Source organism: Pan troglodytes, chromosome 10, assembly GCF_028858775.2.
Source record: "Pan troglodytes isolate AG18354 chromosome 10, NHGRI_mPanTro3-v2.0_pri, whole genome shotgun sequence".
In the NCBI taxonomy this organism is placed as follows: Eukaryota; Metazoa; Chordata; class Mammalia; order Primates; family Hominidae; genus Pan; species Pan troglodytes.
The window spans coordinates 31994177-32014252 of record NC_072408.2 but is presented as its reverse complement, the minus strand read 5'-3'; the positions used below and the strand labels follow the sequence as shown (position 1 = coordinate 32014252).

At 40.4% G+C, this 20076-nt stretch overlaps 1 protein-coding gene across 5 annotated transcripts in view; it reads left to right on the top strand.

Moving 5' to 3' along the window:
- Positions 1 to 20076, top strand: part of SRGAP1 (SLIT-ROBO Rho GTPase activating protein 1) — a 303946-nt gene that overhangs the window by 179624 nt on the left and 104246 nt on the right. The gene's annotated exons all lie outside the window — the stretch shown is intronic.

Below are 20076 nucleotides of genomic sequence, written 5' to 3'. Positions count from 1 at the left end.
CGCTTGAACCCAAGAGGTGGGGATTGCAGTGAGCCAAGATTGTGCCACTGCACTCCAGGTTGGGTGACAAGAGTGAGACTCCATCTCAAAAAAAAAAAAAAAAAGAAAGAAAAGAAAGATGATTAGTTCAGCCTTGAACAAAGGTTCTCAAAATAATGGCATAAACCAAATAGATGTTTATATTCTGTTTCACACACACAAAAAAAGACCAAAGATTGACAGTGCAGGCCTGGTATGGAGGTAACATAAAGCCTTCCAAGACTCAAGCTCCTCCTACTCATTGTTCAGATAAACCCCATTGTAACGTTTGTCCTTAGAATTCAAGATGATTGCTAGAACTCCAGCCATTACATCTGCATTCGTGGCAACAGAATGGAAACAGGGAAGAAGGGCCTTGCCTTTTAAGGAGACTCCATGAAAGTCTCACACAAGACTTTCATATACATCTTATTGGCCAGAACTTAGAACATGGTTCCACCAGGCTGCAAAGAGGTCTGGGAATTTCAGTATTTTCACTAGTCAGGTCATTGCTAACCAGTTTTTTAAAAATGGGATTCTGTTCATTTGAAAGAGAAAGAGAGTGATTTGTAGCTAACTAGCCATGCCTGCCAGAGTAGCTAACATTTACCACATGCTGATTATGTTGGTGCTAGTTATTGTGCTAAGCATATTATTTGCATTATCTCATGTAATCCTCACAGCACCTCTATGAGGTAGTTATTCTCATCATCCTCATTTGACAGACGAGGAAACTAAGGCTCAGAGGGACTTGCCCCAGGGTGCACAGTAAGTGGTAGGGTGGGATCTCAAGTCCAGGACTGGCTGCAGAGCCTCTGCCCTTTACTGTCATTTTTATCTCTATTGCCGTAGTTGTGGGGAACTATTTTCTAAATAAGATCTCTAAATGTTAATGCCTCCCCCACAACACAGAGAACATAAGCAATTTATCTACAGCTCATTTATAGTTTTTAGAATCAATGGCATTAATGTTGCTTTAACAAAATGTAGGTGGCAAATTGAACATGTGGCTCAATGGCAACCTGTACTTCTTAGACATGTGTATTTAAATGATTTAACAGGTGGAATTCATTGGCTAAAAGTGAAAGGGTGAACCAGGATCCCCAGACTCCCTTTCTCAGCCTAATTTGCTAATTCTTTTTGAGTTAAACATTTGAAAGCAAGCTAAAGGATAGAATTAGCAAGTTTGGGAATAGGGTTAAGAAACCAGGGACACCATTGTGCTATCATGAAACAAAAGTAACTGGACTGGCAGTCAGCAAGCTTATATTTGAATCCCAGCTTCATTAATTGTTAGTTGTGTGGCACTGGGAAATCATTTAGCTTCTCTGGGCACCTGTATTAGTCTGAGTTCTCCATAGATACAGAACCAACAGAATGGGTATGTGTGTGTGTGTGTGTGTGTGTGTGTGCATGTGCAAAGTGATTTACTATAAGGAGTTGGCTCCCACAGTTACAGAAGATGAGAAGTCCCAAGATCTCCAGTGAGCAAGCTGGAGATCCAGCCAGGAGGGTTAATAGTATAGTTCTTGTCTGAGTTCAGGCCTGAAAACCAGGAAAGCCAATGGTGTAAGTTCCAATTCAATTCCAGGAAAAGACCAATGTTCCAGCTCAAAGACCATCACACAGAGAGAGTGAATTCTCTCTTATTCAGCCTTTTTGTTCAATGCAGGTCATCAGTGGGTTGGATAAGACCCACCTTTATTGGAGAGGGCAATCTGTTTTACCCAGCCTACTGATTCATATGTTAATCTCATCCAGAAGCACTCTCACACACATCCAGAATCATGTTTGACCAAATATCTGGGCACCCCACGGCCTAGTCAAGTTGACACATAAAATTAATTATTACAGCGCCTGACAAGGCACAAGGATATAATGGGGAAGGGTCAATGCTTAAATCACAGCTCTGTCCCTTTCTGGTGTGCACAACTCTGCACCTCAGTTTTCTTATCTGTAAAATGGAGATCAAAATAATACCTCTTAGAGTTGTTAAAAAGAATGAATGTTCTGAAGACAAATGGAAGCATTTTGCATGCTTGCTGTGCTATGCACTGTGAGATGTACTGGGAATATAGCTGTGAATAAAAACAGACCAAGTCCTTCCTCTCAAGGCATTTACATTCCAGTGAAGAGAGAGAGAGGGGCCATAAATAAATGTAAAATATGAGAGGTGTAAGAGGTAAGAGGAAAAGTACAGCTGAGTTGATACAGGTAAAGCATTCAGAACAGTGCCTGTCACATGGTAAATGTTTAAAAAACATTAGTAGTTAGTGTTAGCCTCCTCATCATCATCGCCCTCTTTATCAGTGGAATGGGGATGGCCCCAGCTTCATGTCAGCCTCACAAAGTAAATGCAGATATCAGGAATGATTTTAACAGTAATTACAGATTTTTTTTTACATATATATGAATTTTTTTATGATGAATATATGTTACTTTTGTACCAAAAAAAAAAAAAAAAAAAAAAAGGGAAGGTAACTTCCCTAAGAAACTACATTGATAGTAAATGTTAACAGGGCTGTGATCGAAGAAGTGGAAAAGTGAAAGGCAAAAACAGAGAAAAATGGTGACACAAAGGTTAGAGGGAACATTCAAAACAAAATGTGCCTTCATCGGCCCAGTAAAGAGGTCATATGAAACGGGTTTAAAGTGTTAAGCCCGTCCCACTACCAAAATCTCAAAAGGTTATGCAGTATTTTAATAGAAAAACCATGATTTGCCCTTTATTACTATTTCTTTACTTTCTCTAGGCTTTACAGCATTACACTCAGCATTTTACAAAACAAGGAGTTGACCACTCTCAGTCAGCTAATTCTAATCAAGATTAACACAGATGTCATGATAAATCCATGTGAAATTGATTGTTAATTGTGTGTAATTGATTATCACACTCTCTATGCATCAGCAGCACACACAGCTAGCCAGAGTCAAGAGGTAATCTATCCTCAAGTTCCATTAGATCAAGAGGAAAAGAACTGAGGAAATGGAGATATATCCAACCCTTTACCATGAGGGCAAGCACATTATCCCATTTATTTCCCGCAGCAGCACTGTGAGGCAGGTATGCCTAATCTCAGGCTTACATGTGGGAACTGGGGCTTGGAATAATTAGCTCAGGATCATACAGACAGTAAATGACTGATCCAAAATCTAAACCCACTTCTGTTCCCAAGGCCCATCAGTTCCTCACTGGGCAGCTGCCTTAGAGAAGGATGTGCAGAGGAGGTGGTAGGAGGAGGGATAAGCCTGAGCTAAAGAATCAGTAAAACTCTCACACTGCATTCTATGACGGATACTTGTAAAAACATGAGCTTTCTAGACTGTTATATGGGTTACAGAATGGGCAAACCCAAATGACTTTGTGTAATCGGCTTTCATATTAGGATATGAAGCCAGGTGTGGTGATTCACGTCTGTAATCCCAGCACTTTGAGAGGCTGAGCTGGGAGGATCAGTTGAGCCCAGTTCAAGACCAGCCTGGGCAACATGGCAAAAACCTGTCTCTCCTAAAAAATTAATAAATTTAGCTGGGTGTGGTGGTGTGTGCCTATAGTCCCAGCTGCACAGGAGGCTGAGGTGGGCAGATCACCTGAGTCCAGGAGGTCAAGACTGCAACGAGCCATGATTGCGCTACTATACTCCAGCCTGGACTCCAGCCTGGGTGACAGAGTAAGATCCAGTCTCAAAAAAAGAAAAAGAAAAAAGAATTAGGATATGTTCATTTTGGGTACAGCCTTTCATTTAGCTTTAGTGTTATAATGTAAAACTACCTGTTCAGTGTGCATATGAAACACAGTGGTTACTTCTAAGGATCCATGTCTTGCTCCATTCGACTTTGTTTTCTTCCTAATGAGTGCTAACTCCAATATGCCTGTATTAGTCCGTTTTCACACTGCAATGAAGAAATACCTGAGACTGGGTAATTTATAAAGAAAAGAGGTTTAATTGACTCAGCTCCCCATGGTTGGGAGGGCTCAGGGAACTTACAGTCATGGCAGAAGGCACCTCTTCATAGGGCATCAGGAGACAGAATGAGTGCCAAGTGAAGGGGCAGCCCTTATAAAACCACCAGATCTCCTGAGAACTCACTCACTATCATGAGAACAGCATGGGGGAAACCACCCCCATGATTCAATTATCTCCACCTGGTCCCGCTCTTGACATGTGGGGATTACTACAGTTCAAGGTGAGATTTGGGTGGGGACACAGCCAAACGATATCAATGCCTAACAAATGTAAATGGAGGATGGAAGCTGTCCTGGTACAAACACAGTGGTGGGCTGAGTAACTTTCACAGGAGCGGTTTAAAAAGCAGAGTTGATGTGAGCACAGAATCTAGCCTGGCCTTTACGTATCTTTGAAGCCCTTGTCTCTTTAAAATGTTTAAATAAAAAAAAAAAGCTAATTATTTTTTAGAGGGAATGAAAAGATGCTGTTTATTATTTCAAGCCCTTCCTTGAAAACAGCCCCCGAGGACTGCGGAGGGAAACTTTGTTGGCTGGTTTTGTGAGCCTCCCACAGACCAGGAGCTAATGCATCCTTCTATAAAGAAGAAACATGCCCAAGGCAAGGTTGAAAAGTCATTCCGAGAGCCCAAGATACTTGCCACCTCATATCGGAAGATTTTTCTCTGAGCCTCAAAGAGGTTTTTGACCTTGAGAAGGGAGGAGTGGGGGTTACGTATTTATTTTAGCTCAAGGGCATTTTAAGAATTTGAAACATATATTTCTGTAGTGAAAATGAAAATTCATTCCTTTGAGACAGACTACAGAGGCCTGGGTCTCAAAACAAAACACTGAACAAAGGGAAATAAGGAGTAGGAATATGTAAAACGCTCCCAAACTGAAAATATCTTTGGAATACCACATTCTCCATGATGCCTCCTGGAAAACTTTTTTAAAAACACTCTATTTAGGGACCTTGGGCTGACAAAGGATTTCCGTACCTCCTTACCCTGGCTTTGATTGCTAGACACTTCAGTGGAAAGAAAGAGGGATTGGGGTCATGTGACTCTCTGCGAGCAACTTCTGAATTCTAATCTTGGCCTTGACACACACTGACTTTGGAGACTAGATTAGCTAATTTAACCTGGCTTTGTTTTTCTGCCAGAATGATCGGGATTAATAAAATGACCAATTCAAGGATCTCTGAGAAGAACTGTTTGATAAGAACTTTATATGTAGACATCTTTGAGGGCATTCTGCTGATCAGTGATGCCAACTGCTTCCTACCTCCCGTTTATAGTTTCATTTTCTTTCTGATATTTAAGAATTAGTTATGATTAATGTTTATATACCACAAGTAAGGCTGTCTTTTTAAAAAAAAAGTGAGCCGTATGAACCCCAATGTAATTATTTAGCTTAGAAATGAGAATGTGTTAGAAAGTATAGTTTAGTGAAAAAAAAATTCTAAAGAATGTTTTATATCCAGAATCCTTCTCAGTGAAGTGTTTTGTCCAAATTACTACATTCTGAAATACAGTATTATAATTTTTAAGTGATTAGAATGCTTTAATGACAGACATCTTAAGCAGTTTATAGTAATAAATATATATGATACTTGCCAAAATAAATTAGAGGCATTTTTCTTGGATTTTACTGTTTGAAATTGGACCAGAAATGTTGACCAATAGAAATCTAAAAAATCATGTAAAGGAAATCAAGCTCTAAATCAGTTGTTATCAGATGATCCAATTCAACATATCTTAACTCACTGGCATAGTTTTCTAACTCACATGATCATGTGAATTTGATCCTACCATAGTTTGATAGCATTTGGGGACCGAAATGGACCTTTAGAAATGTTCAAATTAAGAGCCAGGCACAGTGGCTCATGCCTGTAATCCCAGCACTTTTGGAGGCCGAGGCGGGCAGATCACCTAAGGTCAGGAGTTCGAGACCAGCCTGGCCAACATGGTGAAACCCCATCTCTACAAAAATACAAAAATTAGCCACGCATGGTGGTGCACGCCTGTAATCCCAGCTACTTGGAAGGCTGAGTCGGGAGAATCGCTTGAACCCAGGAGGAGGAGGTTGTGGTGAGCAAAGATTGCACCACCGCACTCCAGCCTGGGGGTCAGAGCAAGACTCCATCTCAAAAAAAAAAAAAAAAAGAAATGTTCAAATTAACCTCCTTATTTTGGAAGAATATCCGGAAGACTCAGAGAGATTAAGTGATTCACTAACGTCCCAGAGCTAACTCATGTCCAGGTTGGAACTGAAACCCAGGTTTTATTTTAATTCAGATTAGCAAGTAGGTTCTTATGAGGTGTGTGCTGCCATGCTAGGAGCTTCAGGTGAGACAGTACCAGTTCAGGAGGCTTTCAGTCTAGCAGAAGTGCTAAAGTTAGGACATAATAACAGCTAACCTTTGTGCCAGGCACTATTCTAAGCACTTTACATAATTAGTTCTTTATATTTTCCCAAGAACCATGGGAGGTAGTTGAGGCAGAGAGATGTTAAGTACCTTGCCCAAGGTAACACAGCTAGGAAGTCTCAGATGAGGCAGTCTATGCTCTTAGCCCACATGCTGTACTCCCTTTTTACTGGTGAATATAGTGTGGGTACATAACACAGACTATTATGTACCCACAGATAGGTTCAGGGAGAGGGCTTTGGAGATCCAAAGAGAGGGGTCCACGTTGAGGACTGAGAAAATTGCAGAGAGGAAAAGGTCTAAAAATGGACTTGAGAGGATAGCCAGGATTTCAGTAAGAGGAGAGATGAAACGGGGGAAAGGCATCTGAGGAAAAGGAGCAGTGAGAGCCAAGGCACAGAGTTGGGAAAAAGCACAAAGTACATTCATAGAATCTCCCTCTGGAGCCCTATCTAAGGAAAGAGAGAAAATCAGAAGTTGAATGATTTAGGAACAGCTACTAAAACGAGATTGCAAAGAACATAGGCAGCAAAAGAAATGGTTAGACATCAAGTCAAAAGCAGTTTGCAAACTCAAAAAGCTCTCTTGCACAGATTAACAAAGGCCTCTTATTTCTCTTTTTTTTCTATTGTTCCAATAAAAGGAGTGAGATGTATTGAATTTGAGGCATAGAATATATGTGTCAATTTCCGAACCACTTTTCATGAAAAGAAAAGGATTCCATAGCAGCCTTTCCATTTTAGTTGATGCTGCAATTCTAAAGGTGTGGGTCTTTAATGATTTCAAGATTCTGAAGTATCTTGGGTCCTCAGTGTAAATATTTCATATATTAAACCTTGTAATATAGAGGTCTAATACGCACATGTAATGTTGAAGCCATGTGAAACATTTCCCTGAGAACTAAATATTTAAAGTTGCATGTGACTTTGAAATTCTAGTAAATTTGGTGAGCTTTCATTATGCATGTGCTTTCCCCTTCAACACTGCCAACTACTTGAAACTTTTCCTTTGCCACCAAAGGCTATTGCTTAGCTCCTGCTACCACTGTGGCCCTGGTTCATATCTATTCCATGTGCAAACTCTTGGATATTTCTTTCAGTAGATTAAACTTGTATTTCAGTGCCTCTGAAGACACTGTATGAAAACTGCTTTTGAAATAAGAACTTTCTGAATGACCTTCTCTGTCACTGACTTTCTCTGTTGACTTACTGGGCATGATTAAGTCTCTTTGCAGCTCAGTTGCTTTGACCCATAAAACAAAAACCATCCCTCGGCTCCCCGGCCTCTCAGGAGTGTGAGAATAAACAAGTGAGCACTGGATAGGCTATAGCTATCGTGGGCTGAAAAGATTTTCTTAGTTTGTTCCGGCTGCTATAACAAAATACCACAAACTGGGTGGCTTATAAACAACAGAAACTTATTTTCCAGTTCTAGAGCTGGGACATCCAAGATCAAGGCAGCAGCAGATTCAGTATCTGGTGAAACCCTTTTGTGGCTCATAGACAATAACTTCTTGCTGTGCCCTCACATGGTTGAAGGAACAAGAGGTCTCTCTCACGCCTCTTTTGTAAGTGTACTAGTTGCATTCGTGAGTGCTCTGCTCCCATGACTGATCACCCTGGTTATGTCCCCCCAATCCTGTCATCACCTTGGGGAGTTGGGATTTCCACATATGACGTTGTGGTGGACACAAACGTTCAGACCATAGCAGATGTGATAGAAGAGTGGGGTGCTTTATTACTTGTGTTGCATTCATGAAGCATTCACTGCATACCAGTGATCACTGCAAGGGCTTGACATGTATTCATTTACTCATTTATTCATTTTTTATATTCATTTTTCCAACCTTACAGGTAATACTCTTATTCCCAGTTTAGAGGTGAGTAAACCCAGGAACATGGTATAAGGCAAAACTAGTATTTGAACCCAAGCATTCTGATTCCTGGGATGAGCCATTAGAGCTGTTCAGAAGTGGAATGGGCTCTCTTTTAGGACAGTGCTCCTCTCTTCTTTCCGGGTCGCTGCCAGCAAGTACGGAGAGAGGAGCTATGACTTTAAGGTCTTAGAATTTGTGGAATGCAGTTACTCCCCATTTGTCTGAAATCTCAGAATTTGTGTCATGTCTCTAAATCAGATAAATGGAGAGTACTAAAAGCATTGTTGCTTCTGCTCTGAAATTGTTATAGGATTATTTTTATTGCATCCAAGTCTTACACACTGAATGGCTGGGGATGGGTTCTTTCTACGAATATGTAAGTCCTGAGCATGGCCGAGTAACACACAGCCCTGTGATCAGGGAGCTAGACTGGTGAGATATGTCCATGTACAGTGTTGGGCACCAGACTACATAGAGATCTCTATGGCTCTGGGCAAGCATGGAACCACTCAGGAGACTTCCTGAAGAAGCTGACACCTGAATTTAGTGATAAAGGATGGATGGGAAAAGCGTTCCAAAAAGAAGAGAGTGTGTGACGGAAAGCACAGATGTGTGAAACATTGCCTCTGCAGGGAACTCCATACACTCTAATATTGCAAGATTGTTAGCAAATCAGTGATGTAAAAATAAATGAAGCAGGCCGGGGGCGGTGGCTCACGCCTGTAATCCCAGCACTTTGGAAGACCAAGGCAGGCAGATCACTTGAGGTCAGGAGTTCGAGACCAGCCTAGCCAACACGGTGAAACCCCATCTCGACTAAAATTCAAAAATTAGCCAGGTGTGGTGGCGTGTGCCTGTAATCCCAGCTACCAGGGAGGCTGAGGCAGGAGAATCACCTGAACCCAGGAGGTGGAGGTTACAGTGAACCGAGATCTTGCCACTGCACTCCATCCTGGGCAATAGAGCAAGACTCCGTCTCAAAAAATAAATAAATGAATAAATAAATAAATAAACAAAGCATTAAACTGAGTTTCTTAAAATCCCATTTCCTTACCATTCTCTCTTTACCCCACTACAATGAGTACTTGAGAGAAAAGAATCTTTTGCTAAATTAGAATTTATTGGATAAAATAGCATTTATTTCATGTCGAAATCTCTGGTAATTGTGAAGTGGGCAGATACTGTAGTATAACACCAAATTGATAATTATGTTTATAAAAAATTATGAACTAATGAACTAGCATAAATCAATAAAGAAGAAAACATAATTGGATTTCTAGCATTAGAACATTAATTAAGTCCAATAAGACAAGGCCTATTTGTTGTACATAGTAGAGGGCTTGAGAAACTTTTGATGAATATGAATGTTGATCAAGAGTTCCTTAGAGAGAAACAAAACCAATAACCCCACCTATGACTCAAAGACTCTAAGTAGAGCCTGCCTCCAATAACTGCTGGAAAGAGCAAGTGCAGATTAAGATTTATAAGTACACTTTACTTTCATTACAAATAGAAACATTTTCTTTTTAATAAGGCATAAAACAATTTATCTTCTTTAGGGTAAGGTGATCCTTTTTCATTAGTTTTATTAAAGTACCAAAATCTTATGAAACTAATTGTAATTTATGTTAACATTTAAAAATCATGGTTAAATTTAGCATTTTGAAAAAGATGACTAATGCCCTGATTTAACTTAAATGTAACCATCAAAAATAGAAGCATGTAGCATATCTGTAAGTATGTCAGCCCACACAGACCAAATAGCTCCTGGGTTTTCCTCCTTAATGAGCACTTGATGATTGATCAATAATCAGTTTGGGAGCTAATTAAAGTCACTAGAGTAATAGATATCCCTGTATAAGGTTCATCAATTTAACAGTGTGCTAGACAGACTATAGGGGCATTGTTCATTTCTAGATATAATTTCTGTTCAGCAAAGCAGATGAGTTATGGCCTTGGAGCCCATGGAGAATTCCCGGAGGAATCTTATATCCCTGGCATAGCACAGTGGACTCCTTGCTGTCTCAAGTCAACAGAACCAGAAGGAGATAATTAGTACAATTTGTTGTTATACTGGCTTTTTCTTTTGGTTAAAATTTATCTGCCGGCTGGGCATGGTGGCTCATGCCTGTAATCCCAGCACTTTGGGAGGCCAAGGTGGGTGGATCACTTGAGGTCAGGAGTCCAAGACCAGCCTGGCCAACGTGGTGAAATCCTGTCTCTACTAGAAATACAAAAGTTAGCCGGGTGTGGTGGCAGACACCTGTAATCCCAGCTACTTGGGAGGCTGAGTCAGGAGAATCACTTGAGCCTGGGAGGAGGAGGTTGCAGTGAGCCGAGATCACACCACTGCACTCCAGCCTGAGCGACAGAGCAAGACTCCGTCTCAAAAAAAAAAAAAAATAGCTGCCATCTACCCTGACACTGAGAAGTATGTTATATATGTTTCCCCAAATAATAAATTCTTACAGAATTTAGTTATTATGAGATAAAAATTTGAAATCATGGATTCAATATCAGTAGAATTTTAGAGTTAGAAAGGATCCAAGAGGGCACATAAACCAACCACCTCCTTTGTAGGAGTTACATAAACCTTGCCCTAGAGTCACACAGTCTCTGCATGGGAGACTGTAGGCTCCAACAGAAAATAAAAACTGGAATAACAGTAAGGACACTGTTTTCATATACTACTCCTAAATGTCATCCTACACTATTTCCTCTGAGCTTCATCAGATATTCTCCTTTTAAAGGATATATTAAAATTCTCTTGAAAGGAAGCCTTCTGCACCCAGAAGTTATGTGATCAATTTTTCCCTCTATGATCACGCCTCTACTTTGTACTTTGTCTTTCATCCTACACTTTTCAAAGTGCCTGAGGTATAAAGTTAGATTTGATTGTCTCCCTAATTTTGATCCTGTAGAGAGACCTCATGTTGTCATGTTGTCATCTCTAATAGATGAGGGTCAGAAAGGCTGAGGTTACAGAGTTATTTTGCAGCAAAGCCAGGACCAAAATCCAGGTTTGTTGTTCATAGACCTTTCCATTAAAAATGCTACTCTGTAAATTTACTAGGGGCAAAATCTCAATATGCTATGGTGTTGCAGGACTTTTCCTTAGTTCAACTAAAGACAGGGTTCTTTGTCCCATGGCCATGAAAATTTAGGCTCACAGACAATTTGAATGGTGAGTAAGACAGGGTTTCATTTGGTGAAAAGGAAGAAAAGGGGGAAACAGAACTTTCCCTGGGACGGTGTCCCATGCTCCAGTGCTTCTCCCACTGGAAGACTGAATCTCAGGTTCTACACAGGAAGAGGAGGGACCAGCTCCTTCCCACTGCAAAGGGCCTAAACTTCCCGAGGTTCCATCCCATGGGCAGGCCAGTTGGCGTTTCTCCAGTGACCCCCTCCCACCTGGCTGTGTCAATGGTAGTATGAGATACTTTCATTTTTTTACAAATAGTTAAAAACTCTGCCTCATCAGTCAGATCTCTGGACTGAGAGAGATCCTGAGTTTGCCCCACCATTGGATTGCTTTGTGGGTCAGAAGAGAACTGGTTTATCCAGCAGCCAGGCATGGAGCAGGCCTGGGCCAGCACAGAGTGACTCAAGGCAGTGCCTTGACCAGAGCCACGGACCTAGCTCTGCACATAAGTCCTGCCCCCGACAACTGACAACAGGCCCTCACAGTCACTTTTTAAATTCTGGATGACGTGATTTCCTATTACAAACAAGTGACATGAGCTTTCAAAGCAAAAAAAAAAAAAAATTCTGCCTCATGTTTCTTCACTTATTATTGATCTTGAGCACATTTCAAACATTTCTTTAGCCTGTCTGTGAATTTTCTGCTGCATTATTTGACCCATCTAAATGTATGAGTATCAGTGCTTTTACTTTTTAGCAATGTACATATTTTCATATAATATTAATGTTATTTTTGCATCAAACATTTTATCTACATTACCTTTTATAGTCATTTTTTATCATTATACAAAGTATGCGTAGAGGGAAACATCACACTGTACCCCATAAATATGTACAATTTTTTTGTGTCAATTACAAATAAAAATATTTTTTAAATCCCCAAAAAAGAAAAAAAATGCTGCTCTGTATGATTACTCCTGAAACAAAAGTATTAACACTACAGTGAACAGAAGCTGATTATTTCTGTGATTTTTCTTAGCTTTATTTCCTCCCTTTGCATATGTGTTCTCTATTTTTCCCTTTGTTTTACTTAGTCTCTGCATCTCGTTTGCCCTGTCATTTGGTTACTTGGCAGTCCCTAGCCAGCAGGGTGCAGAGTCCCAGACAGTGTCTTTTGTTCAAAGCATTTGTTTGGATTATAAATATAATTTGATGATAAATTCAAACTGTTATGCTGATTTCATTTCAATGGAGTCACAATGTATCTCAAATTTCCTTTGATAAACTTGCCCTAAAGACCGTATCTCATGCTATTTAATTGTTCACCTTGGTCTATTTGCTCATTCTAAAGAGTTTTGTGGCCAGGTGTGGTGGCTTATGCCTGTAATCCCAGCACTTTGGGAGGCTGTGGTGGGGGCGGATCACCTGAGGTCAGGAGTTAAGACCAGCCTGGTCAACATGGTGAAACCCCATCTCTACTAAAAATACAAAAATTAGCCCAGCATGGTGGCGAATGCCTGTTATCCCAGCTACTCTGGGGCCTGACGCAGGAGAATCGTTTGAACCCGGGAGGCGGAGGTTGCAGTGAGCCGAGCTCATGACATTACACTCCAGCTTGGGTTACAGAGCGAGACTCCATCTAAATTAAATAAATAAATAAATAAGACTGGGTGTGATGGCTCACGCCTATAATCCCAATACTTTGAGAGGCCAAGGCAGGTGGATCATGAGGTCAGGAGTTCAAGACCAGCCTGACCAAGATGGTGAAACCCCGTCTCTACTAAAAATACAAGAATTAGCCACTCACAGTGGCAGGCGCCTGTAATCCCAGCTACTCAGGAGGCTGAGGCAGGAGAATTGCTTGAACCTGGTGTGAGGGGGTGGTGGAGGTTGCAATGAGCCGAGATCACACCACTACACTCCAGCCTGGTGACAGAGTGAGACTCTGTCTCAATAAATAAATAAATAAAGAGCTTTGCTAAAATTCTTAACATATTCACTGATATGGTTTGGCTCCGTGTCCCCAACCAAATCTCATGTTGAATTGTAATACCCAGTGTTGGAGGTGGGACCTGGTAGGAGGTGATTGGATCATGGGGGTGGTTTCTGATGGTTTAGCACCATCCTGCTCGTGCTGTCTCATGATAGAGTTCTCACAAGATCTAGCTGTTTAAAAGTGTGTAGCACCTCCCCCTTTGCCCTCTTCCTCCTTCTCTGGACACATAAGACATGCCTGCTTCCCCTTCACCTTCCACCATGATTGTAAGTTTCCTGAAGCCTCCCCAGCCATGCTTCCTATACAGCCTGCAGAACTGAGTCAATTAATCCTTTCTGTTTATAAATTACCCAGTCTCAGGTGGTTCTCTATAGCAGTGCAAAAGCAGAGTAGTATATAAATGGAAATATTGCTGATTTTCTTCCTTTTACCTCTATTAGAAACAACAATCCCTCCAATCATGGAAAAATTATGACCTGTTATTGAAATGAATTATTTAATGGCATTCTTTTCAAATATCAATAGCTGACATTTACTGTGCACTTATATGTCAGCCTCTTTCTTCTGTGCTCTTCGTATGTGTTAACACATTTTATCCCCCCCACCACCTTAGGCAGTGAGTAATATTGTAATTCTGATTTTACAGTAAGGAAATTGAGGCACAAAAAGGTTAGGTTACTTGCCAAAGACCTCACAGCAAGTAAGGGCAGAGGCAGGATTTGAACCCAGGCAGTCTGTCTCATGAGTCGGAGCTCTTAACCATGAGTATGCTACTACTCAAACTGAATTGTCCTATAAATGCTGCTTTGCAAGTGTAATTGACGTTTTGTAAACTTTGCTTTCACTGATTTATGAAGAGCCACATTGGCCCAGGGAGAGAAGGTGGGTTTGTGAAAGTTTATCATTGTAACAGTCCTGCTGGCCACTCATGACCTCAGGGATCAGCAACTCTTTCAGCCCTGATGCTGGGAACAAGAAAAAAAAAGAAAAGAAAAGAAAAAAAACTTTCTGGTTTCACTTGCAGGCCTTAAGTGGGAGGTGGGGGATGGGATGGGAACTGAGAAACAGAGACATCCATTGTAGGTGTATGTTAAGGGCTGGCTTCTCATGCCTTTATATCCTTTATATAAATGAAATATATTATCTATTTTTTTCTCTCCCTAAATGGGCTTCCAGACTTAAATATAAGCTGATTACAAAGAAGCCTGGGATTTTTTCTCTACCTAATTCTCACTCAGCCTACCCTGAAGTCCAGCAACTGCCCCTCTCCCACCTCTGCATATATCCACTTCCTATTTGTAGTGCAGTAAGAGTAGGCTGGCCTTTGTGTCACCCCTACTGGGGAGAGATTATGTCTTTCATCTCTAGTCTCAAGGCCTAGCACAGTGTCTGGTATTCAGACACTCAGTAGCTGTTTGGTGGATGAATAAATAAAATCAGTATACATTGCACCCTGAAACCTGGGCTAATGTCTACCTGATTCTAGAGTAACTGTCACCATACATTGAAAAAGGCGCTAATTGTAAGAGGTGTGTGTAGACAGGCCAAAAGCATTTCCAAAGTGTGAATTCAGGAGTGTTTTATAAACGTGTAAGTGTCTTTGCAGTCGCCTCCAAGGCCATCCTCACTGATACATTGTTTTAGTTTTTATGAGGTTTGTGCTAGCCCAGTTCTCAACATGAAATAGCAAAAAGGCATCTGTTGGTCTGCTTTTATTGTACCTCAGTTCTCTCTGCTGCTTTGCCTTTGGGAGACAGTGGCTTGCACCTATCTGCTTAGAGCCTGGTTATGAAGGCCCAAAGCCTGCACTGTTACTTCTACATCATACCTTAGACACTGTCAAGAATCATAACTACCCACCGTGCTGTATGCTTACCTTCTGTCATTTCATCCCCATTTTACCTCGAAGGAACTGGAGCTCAGGGGCATTAGGAAACTTGCCCACTTAAGAATTGGTGGCACTGGAACTCAAATCCAGGTCTTCCTGGTTCCAGAGTCTGTGTTCATCAGCGGGTTTGGCCAGGTATACTAAAGAGCAAGAAGACTGGAGATTGCAGATGTAAAGATCATGGCACACGTGTCCTGAGTGCTCTTTTTGAGGGAATTCCTGCCCACTACCACTGTCTCAAGCCACCAGAGAGACAGCTTGCCCAAAGAAAGGCCGTGACCTGGAGGGAGGTACTGTGGCTGTGTTAGGTTCCTGGGGTTCAGCTGAAGGTGGTCCTGGTGGCTTTCCCCATACACCTGAGAGTTTCCTGGGAAACAATGGGCGTGGGCTTCCAAGGCTGTGGTACTACCCCAGTGGTTTGGTTAGTCTGGCACTTGCAGAAATTCAGCTACAGTTAGAGTCCTCTTATGTATTGATTGTAGAAAATAGATCTTTATCTTAGGTAGTTGATAAGAAACCCAAAGAATGTAGTTTCTCAGAAGAGCTTTTAGTGATTAATGGATTTAGTGAAGCAGCAGGCTATATAGAGTTAGGAAATATTGTCACTAACATACTGTTTTTCATCTCCCTTCCCTGCCAAACCACCACATCATTTCTTTTCTGAGAGGCCATAAATTCCAACACTAACCATATTTCACAAATGACTTAGAACTATTTGTCATCCCATTAGTCCAATCCCAGGTGTTTATTGCTGGTGCTATTTTGGAAGCCGAGAATAGAAAAGAACAATGCCAGGTGCATTGTAGATGTTTAATAAATATTTGTTAAGTGAATAAATGGATGGACAAGCTTACTATAAAATGGGTTCTTATCCTTCATTTGATTCTCACCTGTTTTACTCATACTGTATATGAGACAGTTTTAAGAATCTGAAGGTACATAAACATGACTGGTACCCTGGCTCTTCTTACAGGACAGTCCACAATCTGGGTGGTACACAGAGATCTGTGACATATAGCTAAAGTGCTGTGTGCTGAAGACTCTGAATGAAGAGCTGTCTTGAAAGACAATACTTGTCTTGGCAGTCAGAAGAATAAGATCCCTCTGGCTGAGAAGCCAGGGAACACTTAGCCATAGGTGAGATTTAAGCTTGCCATGGAGAATGGGTCAAATGTCAAAAGGAGGAGGTGCTGGGGGACAGCAGCTCAGGGACTTGCTTGGGAGAAGCTGCAGAGGCAGGAACGTATAAATTCTGGGGAGGGAGCCGTAAGTGACTGACTCAGAGTGGTACACAAATTGCTGCTTGGATGGGTGTTGGGAACAGTCTGATAGCATTGAACTCCATGGTAGAGGGAATCATGTCAAGTTTAAGAAAAGGTCAAAGAGAATGGTAACAGGGAAAAGGCCTTATAACTGTCATCGTGGATTCTTTTTCTTATTGTCCATTCCCTCTTCCTCCATACTAAATGAAGTCACCCCAAGCCATCCTGCATATCTCCACCATGTTATTACTAAGACACTGCTTTGACCATACTGTCTGCAACACTGTGGATTCACCAACACCTACAGAATACATTATGCCCTTCTTAGTGGGGGTTTCAAGACTCTTTGGCCCATGCCAACATATCTAATCTTATTCTTCAGCTTGTTACCCAACCATCTACTTTCCAAGTTCTTCCCTGGACCCCTTCTCTGCCATCTTGGTCTGCTCATGCCCACCTCACCTGTGTACTTTCCCGCATCCCTGCCTTATTAGAACTTTGCTTGTACCATCTTTCTAGCCTGGATGCCCTCCCTTCATCTGTGCCCATCAGAATATCAAAGGCCCATTTTTTAGTCTCCAAAATTTTAAACTCTTAGAAGATGGAAACCAAGTATTTCTTTTCACACCCATCAGTGGGTTATGGGTGGTAAGCACCAAGCACGTGTTGAATACATAAATATCTTTCATCCCCTCTTTTCCTCTATTCCTACATATAACTAAGAGTGGCTGTATCCCTTAGATAAAGAGGCCTTCCAATTGTATGATACTTTAGACTTTCCAAAGGTTATGGCATAGCAGTCCAAAACACCTCATCTGAAGCCAGGCTGTCTGGGTTCCCACCATTGCTGTGCCAGCTGTGTGACCTTGGGCAAGTTACATAACCTCTCTATGCCTCAGTTTTTTCATCAACATAAAGGGAAGAATAAAGGTACTTATTTCATAAGAGTTTCTAGAAGGATTAAATATGTTATTCGTAAAATGCTGAAAACTATGTCTAGCACATAGTGAGCATTATATAATGCTTGCTAAAGTAAATTATATGTATATATGTACATATCTGTATATATTGTATACATAGATATATATAGTAAATACTCAATAAAATTTAAATTAAAAAAATACACAGGGACACACAATTTGGCATCCATGACGACCTTGTAAAGTAATCAGAGGCATTAAATAATTTCCCGACACCTAGTAATTGTAGATCCATTCCTGGGATCCATGTCTTCTAACTTTTGAGCCAGTAGTCAAAAAGTAGAAACTATATCATTAATCTATTGATCTCTCCAACACATATAGTTTTCAGATATATAGTGATTTCTTAACACGAAGCATTAAATTTGCTACAGGTATTTTTATTATTTTGATTTAAACTATAAGAATAGTGTCAGATACATGATATGGGCATGTCAATAAGAAAAAAATATTAACTTCTGTGCAAGTTATCATATAGGATATCCCAATCTCCTAAGGAAATTCATGATGTGGGTCATTTTCTACTTGACTATTTTTTCAGCAGTTGAGGAAAAATGGAGCAAGAAAGATAAATTAGGTGTATTGAATGGAGAATAATGCATGAAGTTTTAGTAGAGAAGAATTCAAACAGGAAAATGTGCTATGGGAGTACATTTACATGGCTATATGCCTGTCAGGTCATTTGGTATGCAAAGGCTTGTGTTTGCATTAAGCTGGTGGAGAAGCTGTTATTTTCTTTGCAGTATGTATTCAAAATGCACCTGTGAAAAATAAAAGCTTTCCTTTACTTCTCTGAAAAAGAAAGAGAACTGTCTGTTATTTTAAATACAAAATACATTTGACTTCTGTCAACAGCTTACATTTTAAATAATGCAGTTTGTACTTGCATTCATTATCTGCAATTAGAGTTCTCGAAAAAGCTTTTAGCGTTTATCTCCCCAACTTTTAAAATTCATTCACTGTAACTGTTAACATTTTAGTGAATAGTGGAAACCCTAAGACAAATTGGAAAACTCAACAAAGAAATTTGCTTTCCGGAAATTACCACCGAACTAGGTAGAGAATACTCAGCTATTGTGCTGAACATTATGATGAGATACACTCTTTTCTTTCCAGCGTTAGGTCAGACTCAAATGTTTTCCTTTTAACCCACACTAGTCAGTAAGGAACACCCTGCTGGCAGTCAGCGCGGTATCCTTTCTTTCAGGCTTAGTTTGTGCAAACTACCTGTTTATACTAGTCCTCAGTGTCCAAGTCAAGCAAGAGTCAGAAGTTCAGATTTTTTCTTTGCGATAATTTATTTAAAAGAAATATTTCTCAGATACTTGGGGTGGCCTGAGGTGCCTTTTCATCCAAGTGTAATGAGAGTCACATGTTCTCATTTCCTCACTCCTATTAGCAAGAATACAGACAGCTGAGCAACTCATGTGTGTGTGTGTGTGTGTGTGTGTGTGTATGTGTGTATGTGTGTATGTGTGTACAGCCTCTCATTTTAAGATATAACTGGAACCAAGACCCAAATATAATAGTATGTGGGTTTGCTTCAGGCAGGGAATAACAAGAGCCAAGCCTAGAAAGAAATGCAAGGTGTGTGTAGATTCGTTGACTTTTTGCTGTTTGCCCAGCTGCAGGGTGACTCCCTTTTCATTTCCCAGCTGCTCAGCTGCTTCCTACTGCTATTTTATTTTGCTTTCAAACTGGAGTAGCCAACCAAACTTCTCCCAGACAGGTTCAATAATTACTAAAAACAGACAACTTTCCAATTACACATGGCTCAGAAAAAGCTGCCAGTGCTTTATATTTTAGCCCTTACTTTGTTCTGGCTCTGTAATGCCTTTGACATGATTTACCAGCTTACATTTTTAAGGAAAGCCATCATCAGATTTTATGAAAATAAGTAAAGGTTCTTCATTAACCCCATGTTTTACCCTTCAAAATAGTCATCTTGAGAACATGTGTTAAGTTGAACCATAAGAAAATGCTGATTTTCCACCATTTTAATAACCTACAGAAACAGCAATTTCATATGGATTAACCTAAATAAATATATTTATTGCAGTGATGCTTCCAGGTCTCAAACTATTTAAAAACTCATCTCTTGAAATGAGAAAAATCAAATTCATTACTTGAAAACATTGCATTATTCTCAACTTCTTAGACCTTAGTTATAAAATTGGCTCTGAGTAACGTGGTTATTTCCATATGAAATGAAGTCTGTCTTCTGGGGGTGAGAATTTGACATCATTTATAAGAAAGTACTGCCACAAATGCTTAGCACTGGGTGCCGAGTTCGGGTGTGCTCCTCGATACATCCTTTGCATTGGAGTCATCACACCTTACATGTGTTGTTTCTTTTAAGGAGCATAATTGTGCTCAAAATACACAGGTTTTCGAATTCACCCGGATGTCTGACATATGAAAGCATACTGAAATTATATTGGAAAAATTATGATTTTCAGATAAAATCTGTGGCTCTGAAATCTGTGACTGTTACTCTCCTGTACCTAAGAATACAGAGATTACATACCGATTTATAGA